The following is a 12,091-nucleotide window of genomic DNA, read 5'->3' as shown; positions in this document are numbered from 1 at the left end:
TGAGGGATGGCATTTGTTGGGCTGGGACACAGAGCAGGCTTGGCCCTTCCAGGTAAGACAATACACCCAGGTCAAATTTCTGACTCTGGTCCATCCTTGCATGTGATTCTGAGCAAGGCACTGCTCTTCTTCTACGAGCACTCTTTTCATAATCCCAGCTTTTGGGAGCAGACACAAGCTGAGAGATAATCTACCTGCAGCCACATACAGGACTTAGGTCTGTGGGTCCTCAGATATATTGGGGCCCTCTTAACATGGTCATAGCACAAGATATTAAATCACATGGAGCAGATAACAATAATTAATCTAACAACTGAACAAGCTGGCATTGCACCTATTAGGCAAAGCTCTGACTTTATGAACTTGAATTGAAAATGTGCTTTCTTGTGCAGCTGAGAAGCTGGATTCTTGATTCATTTGTCCATGCTTCAGATGAAAACTTTTGTTCTGGCTGTGATTACTCTGCATTTTGCTGTGACCACTTATTGCTGTTTTCTGAGGCATTTCTGAGGTTTTCTGTACTTTGTACCAGCCCCAGTCATGTAAAATCATGCTTATTGAGTGTCTATAACCACAGAACAGCAGAACAAAAGAGGACAGCTGTCATTACAAAGCTTACAGCTTAAGAGCACAGAGGGATAGAGGCACCATCTAGGGCAGTCCAGTATGGGTCATCAAGGTAGGCAATGACCTCTATTCATCTCATTTCTGGGAAAGACAAGGTCTCTGACAGCATCCACTTCAAAATGAGTTGCTGGTGTCAAAGGATGGATGCCAAGACCAGACTCTTTAGCTACCCTCCCTTGCCTAGAAACTTACCCCTTCAAGAAGCCAGGAAGAAGATTTTTTTGAGGAGTTTTCTTCTGTGCTCTCTATTTTATTTAAAATGCTCTCATGTTCCACACAGCGTCAACTAAAGCATGTGTTCTTGCAAAGGTTAGCAAGATCACTGTTTCATAGCACAGCCCCTTTACTACTTTTGCCATTCTAGATTTAATCTCTTGTGAAACCAAGAAAGCCAGAAACCCTCAAGGCACAGCGGACAAATGCTTGAAGATACAAATGCTTGTGAGTGACTTGAGTGAGTTGCTGGGTTGACTTTCATGAGGGAGCCTTGACATTTTCACAAATCAGGTGTGAGAATGGGGAGAGGTGTGTGCCTGCTATGAAAGCAGAGGCCAAGGGCTCTATGTTTTAGCATGAAATATATTAAGCTAATAGCAGCAACAGTGTTTCCTCTCTACAATTTCCTCTTTCAACCTGCACCACACAAAACACAGAAGCTAATATAATCATCCCTGCCCCACTTTAACCCCTTATTTAATGCTCATGGGAAGAACAGCAGTGAGGTTACAGACAGTCTAGACCCTCTGCCAAGCTACAAGGATAATTCAGGTCAGATTCACTGAAGAATCATCTTAGGAATGAACAAGGAAACAAAGACCACACCATTTTTAATCAGCTGTACAAGGAAGCCACTGTATTGGAATTTATAAGCTACAAAACTAGCTATTTTCTGGAACTTAATGACATTGAGATATGCAACTTGTACAAAGAAGTCTGACAGGTTTTAGAGTAATAGCACCAGAAAAATGAGAGGATTGCAGATCATGAAATGTTTTGGTAAATTTTGGTTTATGTGATAAACAAAATAAGCCTTTGATGTCATAGGCTATGATGAAGACAGCAATCAAACATGAGAGAGAAAAATGAATATGTATAAATGTGGTAGACAAAAATTAAATACAAATGAAGAAAAAATATCAGAATTGGTTTGGTATTTGAAAGGCCAATTATCCTGACAATCAATTGTTTTCCCCATTATTTAAAGTTTAATCTCACCAAGGTCAACTTTCAACCATAAGCTGTTGAATTTTGCTATTGGATAAAATACAGTTCGGGGTTTTTTTTCTGGTTGTTTTGAATAACAGTATTGGATGAAAGCCTCTGTCAGAGAATTACCTGAGATGCAGACTTCCCTGACAGAGTGACAGAGATGTTATTAAAAGCAAGGATCTTCATTTCAAGCTTGACATAAATGATTTTGTAAACTGTCAGGAAAGACAACTAATAACTCTGAAAGGTCCTTCAGAAGGGCAGCAGTGATGAAATCAAACCCTGTGGAAACCTTGTTGAGAAGAACAAGCTCCTATGGCTCTAGACAGGGGGTTAATTATGCTTCAGACCTGATCCTGCTGCACATCCTCCTCAGCAGGAGCCAGTGCCCTGGATGCAGCCAGAGACAGCAGACTCTCACTAGCTGGCTGTCAGGCTGAAGTCCCTGAAGCTCCTGTGATATGGACACTGTCCCTGTGCTTTGTCTGTGTGGTTGTTATGGGACAGCCTAAGCTCTAGGGGAGCTCAGGCACATCAAGGCAAGCATCAGTTCAGAGCTGGAGACAGGCCAGTAGGAGGCCAGTCGGGAGACATTTGGTGGTTGTTCATCTTTGAATGTATATAAAATATGGAGACTTTGAAGTCTCAGATGAAAAAAATAGGCCATCGATGCCATCAACAGTTCACCATGACTTGTGGTCTTGTTTTGTTTCAATTTCCTGGAGACAAATGTACATTACTTCCTTCAGCAAGGCTTAAGAGAAAGGCATTTCCCAAGGGAAGTAAAAGGAGAAGAGAAAAAAAGGTTGATATTCCATATCTGCCATTATTTGTCATTTACTCATGCCAAGATGAACAGGTTAATCCTCACAGGGTGAATAGCACCTGATGGGAGAGGATTGGAGGTGGATCATCTCTCACAGGCTCAGGCTGGGCTCCAGTGCCAGCACTCCACAACAGGTTCAGGCTATAACTGCACCCCAGAGAGCAAAGTGAATCACATTTTGCTCCATCTTGAGTGTGTTACTGATCTTTGTCCATCCCCTTCTGTTCCCAGGTTGTTGCTGAATTAATTAATGTATGTAAAAATGATATTAAGCAATAAACACATCTGAAGTGATAGCCTAAGGAGACACCCTGTACACTCCTGTGTATCCTCTGCTTCCACCATCTATTAAAATGGAAAATATCTCTGCCTTCCAGCAAGTATAATACTGAATAATCATGGTTCCAACTGAATGGGGACCAACATTTTTCTATAATGGATCATAAAGAAGATATGGATGGAATTTACAACTAGAATGTGACTCATCCTTCATTTTTGTCAAAAGATCTGTGCAGCAGAAAATGTATTTTCCTAATTTATTTTAAATCCATGATTAACAGCAAGTCTGAGGCACAATGACAAATAGGGTTTCAATTGCTTAACTACTACATTCACAGAAAATGCCATTTATGTGCAGGACCGGTGGTGCAGCTGTCGAACTCTGAGAGTCACTTAAATGCAAATGGCACTTGTGCTTCAAAGCCTGAACATCCATTTGGCATTTGCTGCTCCATAAAGTAGTTCAGCACACCTTAGATAGCTGCTCTCAAGGTATACTAAGGTATCATTTCTCAGACCATTAATATCTTGTGGACCTGGAAGAATACTATTTTAAGTCTTTTCAAGGTTTACATAAGGATTACTTTATGTTTTAGTTTAGTTAAACTCAGCTTACTAGTTCAGTTTAGTTTAACAGTTACTCCCTATTCTTCTACACAGAAAAATCATCATTATTTCCTTTCCATCCTCTCACTCTGAATCTCAAGTCCAATAGCCAAGCAATAATAAAGACTTTCTGAAGTAGTCAGTGATAAATCTGCATAACAGAAATACATGATATAGGAAATAGATGCTGTTTCTCTAATTTGGAGTGTTTAATATTGGATACTGCAGAAGATAAAGCTCAGAGTATGGCTCAGAACATAAAGTCATGAAGTCTTAATGCTCTTAGTCTTGTTAAGATTAATTAATTTGTGTCAGACTGTTTTTATTACCATCGTGGCTCAGGAATGGCACTCCCCAATTCAGTGCCTCCACTGAGATTTTCCCCTTTCTGCCCTTCCCACTCTGGCAGGATGGAGTTGAGAACTGGAGGCACAAAAGGTGAAAATCATGGAGTGAGATAAAAACAATGTATTGGGAACAGCAGTGAGACAAGAAAATGAACAGTAACAGGAAAAAAATTAATAACAAAAGGTATAAGGCAAAGGAACAATTTATGGAAAGTCAAATACTGACTGGGTCTCCCACATGGTGCTTTCTCCCCCTTCCTTCTGGAACTGAGAGGTGATATCAAATAACACCTGGCCCTTAGCCACACCTCACCTGCTCAGAACAGGTTAGAGTCATGTCTTGTAAGTAAAGTGATAAATTCCTCAAGAGTGTGAAAACTAAATTCACTACTCTATTCACTAACTAAATTCACAAAATTAATTCACTGAAGATTCTTGTTGCATTTTTTTATGTCTGTGTGATTTCCCAGAATTTGTAAATGAGAGCAGAAATTATACAAAATTTTCAAACCTAAAACTACAAAAAAAACCCAAAAACCCTCATATACTTAGAAAATGTGGGTTATGAACCGATTCCCACTAGTAAAAGCACCAAAGCCGTAAAATCTGACTACAGCTAGGGTCAAAGTTTGGATTCACTGTGCTACAGTGAAGAAAGTTAAAATTAAATCATTAAGATGTCAAATATTTCAGAAAAAAAAAGAGCAATTGAAGTATCACCACCCTTAAACTAACCCAAACAGAGACTAATTTCTGTGCTCTTTTAAGGCCAGCTATATTTTAGATACTGTTTTAGATTGTTCGGGGAAGAGGATTTTTTAATTGGTGTTAATCTGATACCTGCACAAGTTACAAGAAATACTTACCATTTAGGAATACAGTATATAATTTATAGTAGCCCTTGTAGATCATATATCATATCATATCATATCATATCATATCATATCATATCATATCATATCTTACATTCATTCCATAAAGTCTCCTGAGCTTCTAAGCATCCTAAACCAAGGTTTCTAAGTTTGATCTTAACATGCCAGGGAATTAGGACTCATCTGATAAGTTGCCACTAATTTGCCCATTTGCTTTTAGTTTTGAGCTAAGGCTCCAAGCAATTAATTAGTTATGAAGCAAAATCAGCACCAGTGTAGATTTGCAAAAGTATTCCAGAGAAAATAGACATCTGAAATGACAGCATTGAAAATGCTAGGATTTTATTAGGTGTCTGTGGGAAAACAAAACAAAACAACCCAACAAAAATGAGGAAAAAAAAGAGTACATGAATTAAAAATATAGGTAAAAGGTACAGGCCACTGATGGCAAGGATATAGGTGAGAAGACTGATGCAATGAAAAGGGAGGAGAGCGGGTCTGTTGTGCAATATTCCTCTCTGTGCAAGCTTAGAGAAATTATGTTTTCAAAATTAATTCAATAAACATGGGCAGCGTGATTTCAATCAGCAGTGTTTCTAAGTGAATATATTTATGTAATTGTATGAAAGCAAGAAATAGAAAGCAGAAAGCCTAGGAATCAAAAAAAGTAACAGTTACAGTGTGATTGAAGTGCAACAGAAAATGACAGTAGCAACAGAAATGTGTTGTTTCATTTTCTACTTTAGTGAAAACACAAAAATATGTTGAAAGAAAGAAAAGCTTTTATAGACAGATGTGACATCTTGTAATATGCTATGTATTAATTAATACTTTGATATATGACAATGGGTACACTATATGAGCAAAGAAATTATAGTTCCATTACTTTAATATTCATATTAAATAAAATTATGGAGACTATATGAAAGCAAAAGAATGTTCTGTAATGATGACAAAGATCTCTTATCAATAGGCCATGTAAATTATGCTGAAAATTATAGTTGTAGATAATAAATTAAAGATTTATGCAAAGTGGCAGATACCACCACTTCAAGCGAACTTGAAGAATGTGAGAATGAACCCCCTAAGAATGTGAGAATGACCATTTTTATCCCTTCATACTTTTTTCACCATATAAATTAAGATTGTGGAAAATCATTTTGTTTATAACTTCTGTGCTAATCAAGATAGACTACAGAGATTTCAATCAAGTTGTAGTTCAACATTTCTCTTCTAAAGTGATGCATTTCTGTTTAATTTCTATCATAACTTACCATGAGAATGTCCTGTCACCTTTCTATTTTAGAAAAGATGAAGCGATCATTTTCACCTTTTGGCATTTACACAGAATCACAGAATGGTTGAGGCTGGAAGGTGCTTCTGGAGGTCGTTTTATCTAAATCCCTCTCATCTCAGACAGGGCCATCCAGAGCCATGTGCCCAGGGTCAGATATTAAGATGGCTTGTGACTCCACAACCTCCCTGGTCAGCCTGTGCCAGGACACCCTCACCCTCACAGTGAAAAATCTGTCCTGATATTTGAGGGGAACCTCCTGTATTTCAGTGTGTGCCCATTGCCTCTTTTCCTATGGAGGGCACAGTTTGAAATTGCCTGGTTCCATCTGCTTTACACCTCCCCATCACATAATGATAAGATCCCTCTGAGCCTTTTCTTCTCCTGGTTGGAGCTTTTTTCCATTGGAAGGATGATGCAGTCCCTTAAACACTATAGTGGCCTTTTGCTGGAGTCTCTCCAGTAACTCCTTCTGTTCTAGGGAACTCAGAGCTGAGGATTTCCATGTGCCATGTGTCACTGACTATGTTTGGTGCCCTAATCTTGGCCTACCCAGCTGCTCACTCACTCCCCTCCCCAGGAGCACAGGAAGGGGAAATAGGATGAGAATCTTGTGAGTTGAAATAAAGTCGGGGGCGCTGCTTATCAGCCACTGTCAGGAGGAAAACAGGCTCAAGATGGAGAAAAAAAATAAAGCAATTAACAATTGAAATGGATTTGGGTAGTGAGAAACAATAAGACAAACATTTTAAAAACAGATTTCCTCTATCCATCGTTTTAAGTCCTTCTTTAATGTTTTCCCAGAGGCACCACTGGCTTGGCTGATGGGCTCAGCGTTACCTGTGTTGGCTGTCACGGCTGTGTCCTGCATGGGACCTCTTCCCTCAGAGCACACCCTGCTTTAGACACTTTAGCCCAGCCATGCTGTACAGCTGCCATGGCCTTGTGCGTGTCTTATGTCTGTATCCATGTTCTCTTCTCAACTCTTCTGCCCTGGTGCCTGGTGTGTAACAGGGATGTCTGCTGCTGACTTCCAGAGGCTGGGGCACCCAGCCAGAGATAGAAAGGCTCCTCTGCACACTTTCTGGCTGCCATTCCCAGCAACTGAAGGGTAGTTCTTAAATATTTTCTTGGGTCTAGGTCATTTATGGAAGCTTAACCCTTACCAAGAAATTACAGATTACACCCTCTAATGAGCTTTGGTTCAGTCAGGCCTAGGGAGCTCTCACTTTCATTGTAACAGGGATTTTCCCATTCCCAGCCTCAGGATATGATCCTGCACTTCTGGTCTTCATTCAAAATTCCCTGTGGAATGTCTTTATTTTATTAACTCTAGCAAAGGAGTTTTTGGTCCCTCTGTTGATAAACTGAGAGGACAATCTTGGGAAGTGCCTTTCATTTACTTACCATTTCAGCTGAAGAGAAGAGTGCAGACTTGGATGACTCAGGCTAACATTAGATTAAACACTTTTTATTTTCTTTGCTTCATTTTTTTTCTTTATTTTTTGCATTCAAATAGTAATAAGTGAAACATAACCAATCAGAAAACTCCATCCATTCCTGAATCTGATAGAAAAAGGATTGGATAAAAAAGGGAAAATACAATCAGAATTATTTGAAATGTCATGGACTTAAAAAACCCTGGGATAATTCCCACTCTGGATCAAAAGTCAAAACAAACTAGCTTTTTAGTGGATCTCACTGTGATACTTTGACTGCTCTTTGTGGGACTGAAAGGTATAGCAAAGAACTATTTCATATCAGCTCTGTTATGTATAATCCTCTTTTTCTTTTCCTTTTTCTTTTTTTTCATTCTTCTTCCTTTGATTGATTCTACAGCACCAAGGCTAAGAGTCATGACTCAAAGACCTTGAAATTCTAAGTGTTGGAGAGTCCTTCCTGTTGGATGAGCACAATAACTAAAGAGCTCACAGTATGGCAGTGGAGCATAAGAGCCAGAAGTATGTGGTGATAAAAGCAGCTACAGTCTAGGGTGCTGTGGCATCAAAGAGACAAATCAAGGGCCCTGAATTAGATGCCTGTAGCCTTGTGATTAAAGCAGGCTTACAGAGCACAGCAAGCATGGAGCTTAATATCTTGTATTGGTTGGGGCAATTTAACCCGGGTTTCCCACCAGCTGAGAGAACATTTTATTTTTTTTTCCTAGGCTCAGTTCTGTGAAGGAAGTGTTCCAGTCTTCTGGATATATAGAGGCACCTGCAGGATGCCCTGAGAGAGATGTCAAATTCTAGGGATAAGAGTGGAAAAGGAGGCTATGAGGCCTGCTTTCCATGAAGAATTTTTTACTTTGTTTTCTAATTCTAGGTGGCTGCCTGCTAATCTTGGAATTTAAAGATTTTTAGTATGACACACCTGCCTCCTCCATTGCATTGCATTGGGGTCTGTGTCTCCAGAATCTGCACAGGCAACTTGAAGGCAGAGGGCAAAAGTGGGAGGAGAAGAAAAAGGCAAGCAGGAATTTAAAAGCTGTCTGATGCAACTCAGATCTTCCATGCATGTCTGTCCTTGCCACTACGTCTAGTTCTTAGCCCTATTCTTTCAAAACTGAAAGAGAAGATCAGCTTTATGATTAAAAACCAGCCAAAGAAAGGGATCTAAATGTGCCCTGGGAGACTGCCAGCACTGCATAGGCTGTACTCCATTCACAAAGGAGGATTTGCTTATCTCCCTCTTGTTGGCTCTGTCCCACGTTTCCTAAAAAGTTCACCACAAAGACAACAGCGAGCAAAATGAGTGATGTCCAGAAACTGCAGGGATTGGTTCCATAATCATACTCTTCTTTTATCCAGTTACAGTTTCATGTGAAATGCACTTCCATTTTCAGGAAACAGAGTTTGGGCTATATTTCAGTCAATTTCAAAAATATTGGTCTCTCTTTTCAAGCACAGCTTTAAATTTTATCACTTTGTCCTGAAATCACTGCTAACCACAAATGTTTAGTGTCATCCAATCTGCTCTTCTATCACACATACTTTGCCAGCTTTTTTTGCATTAACCACTGTCAAAATGTAGGTTTTTTTTCCTTAGAAGGAAATGAAAATTTACACTCACACCCCCCTCCTCTTCCATCAGCCTCTCCCTTGTAATTAGCTTTTTTGCTTGGAAAATTTGCTGGGAAATGGAAGACGTATTTAAAGCATCTCTGAAATCTTGAGATAAATCCTCTAATCATAAATTCACAACCCAAAGTGGTGATGCTACCACCTCCTCCAGGCGCTGCTGATGGACAGAGCTGTGTCTGTCTGTGTACTGGGTTTGTGTGGCAGCAGCCTACCTGGGTGTTTGCTCTGAGAAGCTGCTAGAAGCTTCCCCTGTGTCCAGCAGAGCCAATGCCAGCCAGCTCAAGGTGGACCTGCTGATGGCCAAGGCACAGCTCATCATCAGCACTGGAAGCACCTCTGGGAAAACAGAGATAAGAACGGAGATGAAAACCCCTGCACAATAGCAGCCAGAGAATATATGGATGAGAATATCCAATAGAAACAGTCCTGCAGACACTGAGGTCAGTGAAAAGGGAGGGAGAGGAGATGCTTCAGGCACTGGAACAGAGATTCCCCTGCAGGCCAAGGTGAGGCAGAGTGCCCCTCTGCAGCCCATAGGGGTCCACTGTAGAACAGATATCCAGTGGCAGCCCACGGAGGACCTCCACTGGAACATGTGGATGCCCAAAGAAGACTCTGACCCTGTGGAAATCCTGTGCTGGAGCAGGCTCCTGGCTGGACCTGAGGACCTCTGGAGAGTGGAGCCCGTGGTGGAGCAGGTGTTCTGGCAGGACTTGTGACTCCATTGGGGAAATCAGACTGGAGCAGTTAGAAATTAAACCAAGTCCCCCAAGTCAAGTCTGTTTTGCCCATGATGGTAGTTGGTGAGTGATCTCTCACTGTCCTTCTCTCAAGGCACAACCCCTTTCATTATATTTCCTCTCCCCCATCCCTCTGAGGAGGGGAGTGGGCACATGGCATCCAGCCAAGATCAACACACCACAGCCTACCAGAGCAGAGCCTAAGCTGATAAATTTTTTAAGATTTTGAAGGCTGAAGTTTTGGATTTAAGCATATAGATATCACTAAAGTCCTACCTAAAGCAGCTTAATCTTTTGGGATCTCAAACAGAGGGCACTAAATAGGCAAACCATGTACCTGACATTTGCCTTGGGAGTAAGGGCAGAGAAAAGCATAAGAGAAAGGAAGCTTGAAATAATGCCAGCTATCTGCTTTGAACATTAAGATAAAGGAAATGCATATGTCACTTTTTGAGCTTTTATATTTTATTTAAAAGTTTTTAAATTATTGGAGTAAAAAAAAATAAAGGTAGGAGTTAAAAAAAAGGGGGGGAAAGTAAATGTATATGTATGCCCAGAATCTAAATGAGAAGTGCCTATTAACTGCTGTCTACAGCTTGTAGAGTTACTACGTTTAAAAGACAGCTAGATGCACAACTGCACTGAATTAAATATGCTTGTAGAGATGTAAATATAGAGGCATTTGTCAGGATTTGCACCTTCTTAACAATTCACCAGTTACTTCAATTACTTTTGATTGTTGCTTGTTTAGATACAGGACAGGACTGTTTGCTCTAAGTGTTTTATCACCTGTCAGCCACTATCATTATGGAGCTCTGAGTGATGAAAGAGTCCATGGAATACTATAAAGGAAAAGTAATAATGAATATGGAAGGTCAGAATAAGCTGTTCAGCTTCCCAGGAGCTTCCCAGCAGTTGAGAACCCACATGTTCATTAAGCCTCTGGGTCATAAGTTCCCTGTTTGTTCAAAGCAAACACAATAATTACCAAGAACATATTTCTGCCCCAGTCATGCCTCAGCCAAAGCTAGCAGGTAAGGCTGGAGGGAGCTCATTCACTTCACAGAGTCTGTTTCTGGACCCCCCCAGAGAATATCCTCCCAGTTCACTGCAGTGGTCACCACAGGACCAGCCTTTTAGGTAAAAACCATTTAGACAGCATATAGCCAGCAGAAATCAAGAACTGGGGAAAGCCAGCATACTGCCACAGTGAACAGGTGTTTGATAAAAAAATGTCAGTTACACCAAAATAAAATCAGGGCCAAAGAGGGAAACGTGGATAAAGGTAATGGAGTAGAAAGGAATACCACAGTTATAATAGTGCTTTTGTACTCAGGTGGAATATTGGGTCCACTTTTGGACTATAATAGCATGACAGGTTCATGGGCAGGAAAATGGAATGCTGAGAAAAAGATTTCTGTATGAGAAGTAAGTAATTTTAGAAAATAGTCATTTTAGGTAAGAGTTGAATTACATGGGCACATTGCAAGTAGGACTGAACAGCTTGTTTTTCTTTACCCCACCTGGAGAACAGCTCTGGAATTTTCTGCATTGTCTGAAGGCTCTGTGCTGAGAGGAAATACTTGCTTTCACACAATGCTTAAATTAACTCCTCATTAAAAATGGCATCATGCCCAAGAGGTTTATAAGCCTCAAAGTACCTGTTGATATGGCTAATGAGAAACACCATTGTTGCTGAACATAGTTTCACCAAAAAAACCCAAACGAACCCCTTCACTTCATGCTCCAGGGAAGAAAACAGGGAGGACTAACAAGCAGAAGCCAGAGAGAAACTCCCTTAACCATGTATAGACAAAAACTAGAATTCAATTTTTACAGTTCTGAGGGAGAGTTTACTAACCTGTATAGAACAGTGCTCTAAGTTCCTACATAAAGATGATCTGTGTTGTAAAGGGCTTTCTATTTAAAGAAAGTACATCAGCAGACAACGAGCCTTCAAGATACCAGAATACCCCTTAAACTCCCAGATCTAATGTACAATTAGGGTGCAGCAGTGCTTGAGGAATGGCCTTACCCTGCTAACAAGATGGAAAAAGCTCTGGTTCTGGAATGAGGAAATTATGTTCTGATCAGTTCCTTTTGCATTACCAGTGTTTGCACTGGCTTCAGGTCAATAGTATTTGCAGAACTACATTTATCTAAAAGGGATTTAGAGAAAGCTGTAGTTGTTTGGGTTTTTTTAAAATA

This window comes from Melozone crissalis, unplaced genomic scaffold (assembly GCF_028551555.1).
Source record: "Melozone crissalis strain CALT ecotype California unplaced genomic scaffold, PUWL_Pcris_2 ptg000027l_1, whole genome shotgun sequence".
In the NCBI taxonomy this organism is placed as follows: domain Eukaryota; kingdom Metazoa; phylum Chordata; class Aves; order Passeriformes; family Passerellidae; genus Melozone; species Melozone crissalis.
Note: the sequence above shows the minus strand (reverse complement) of the source record.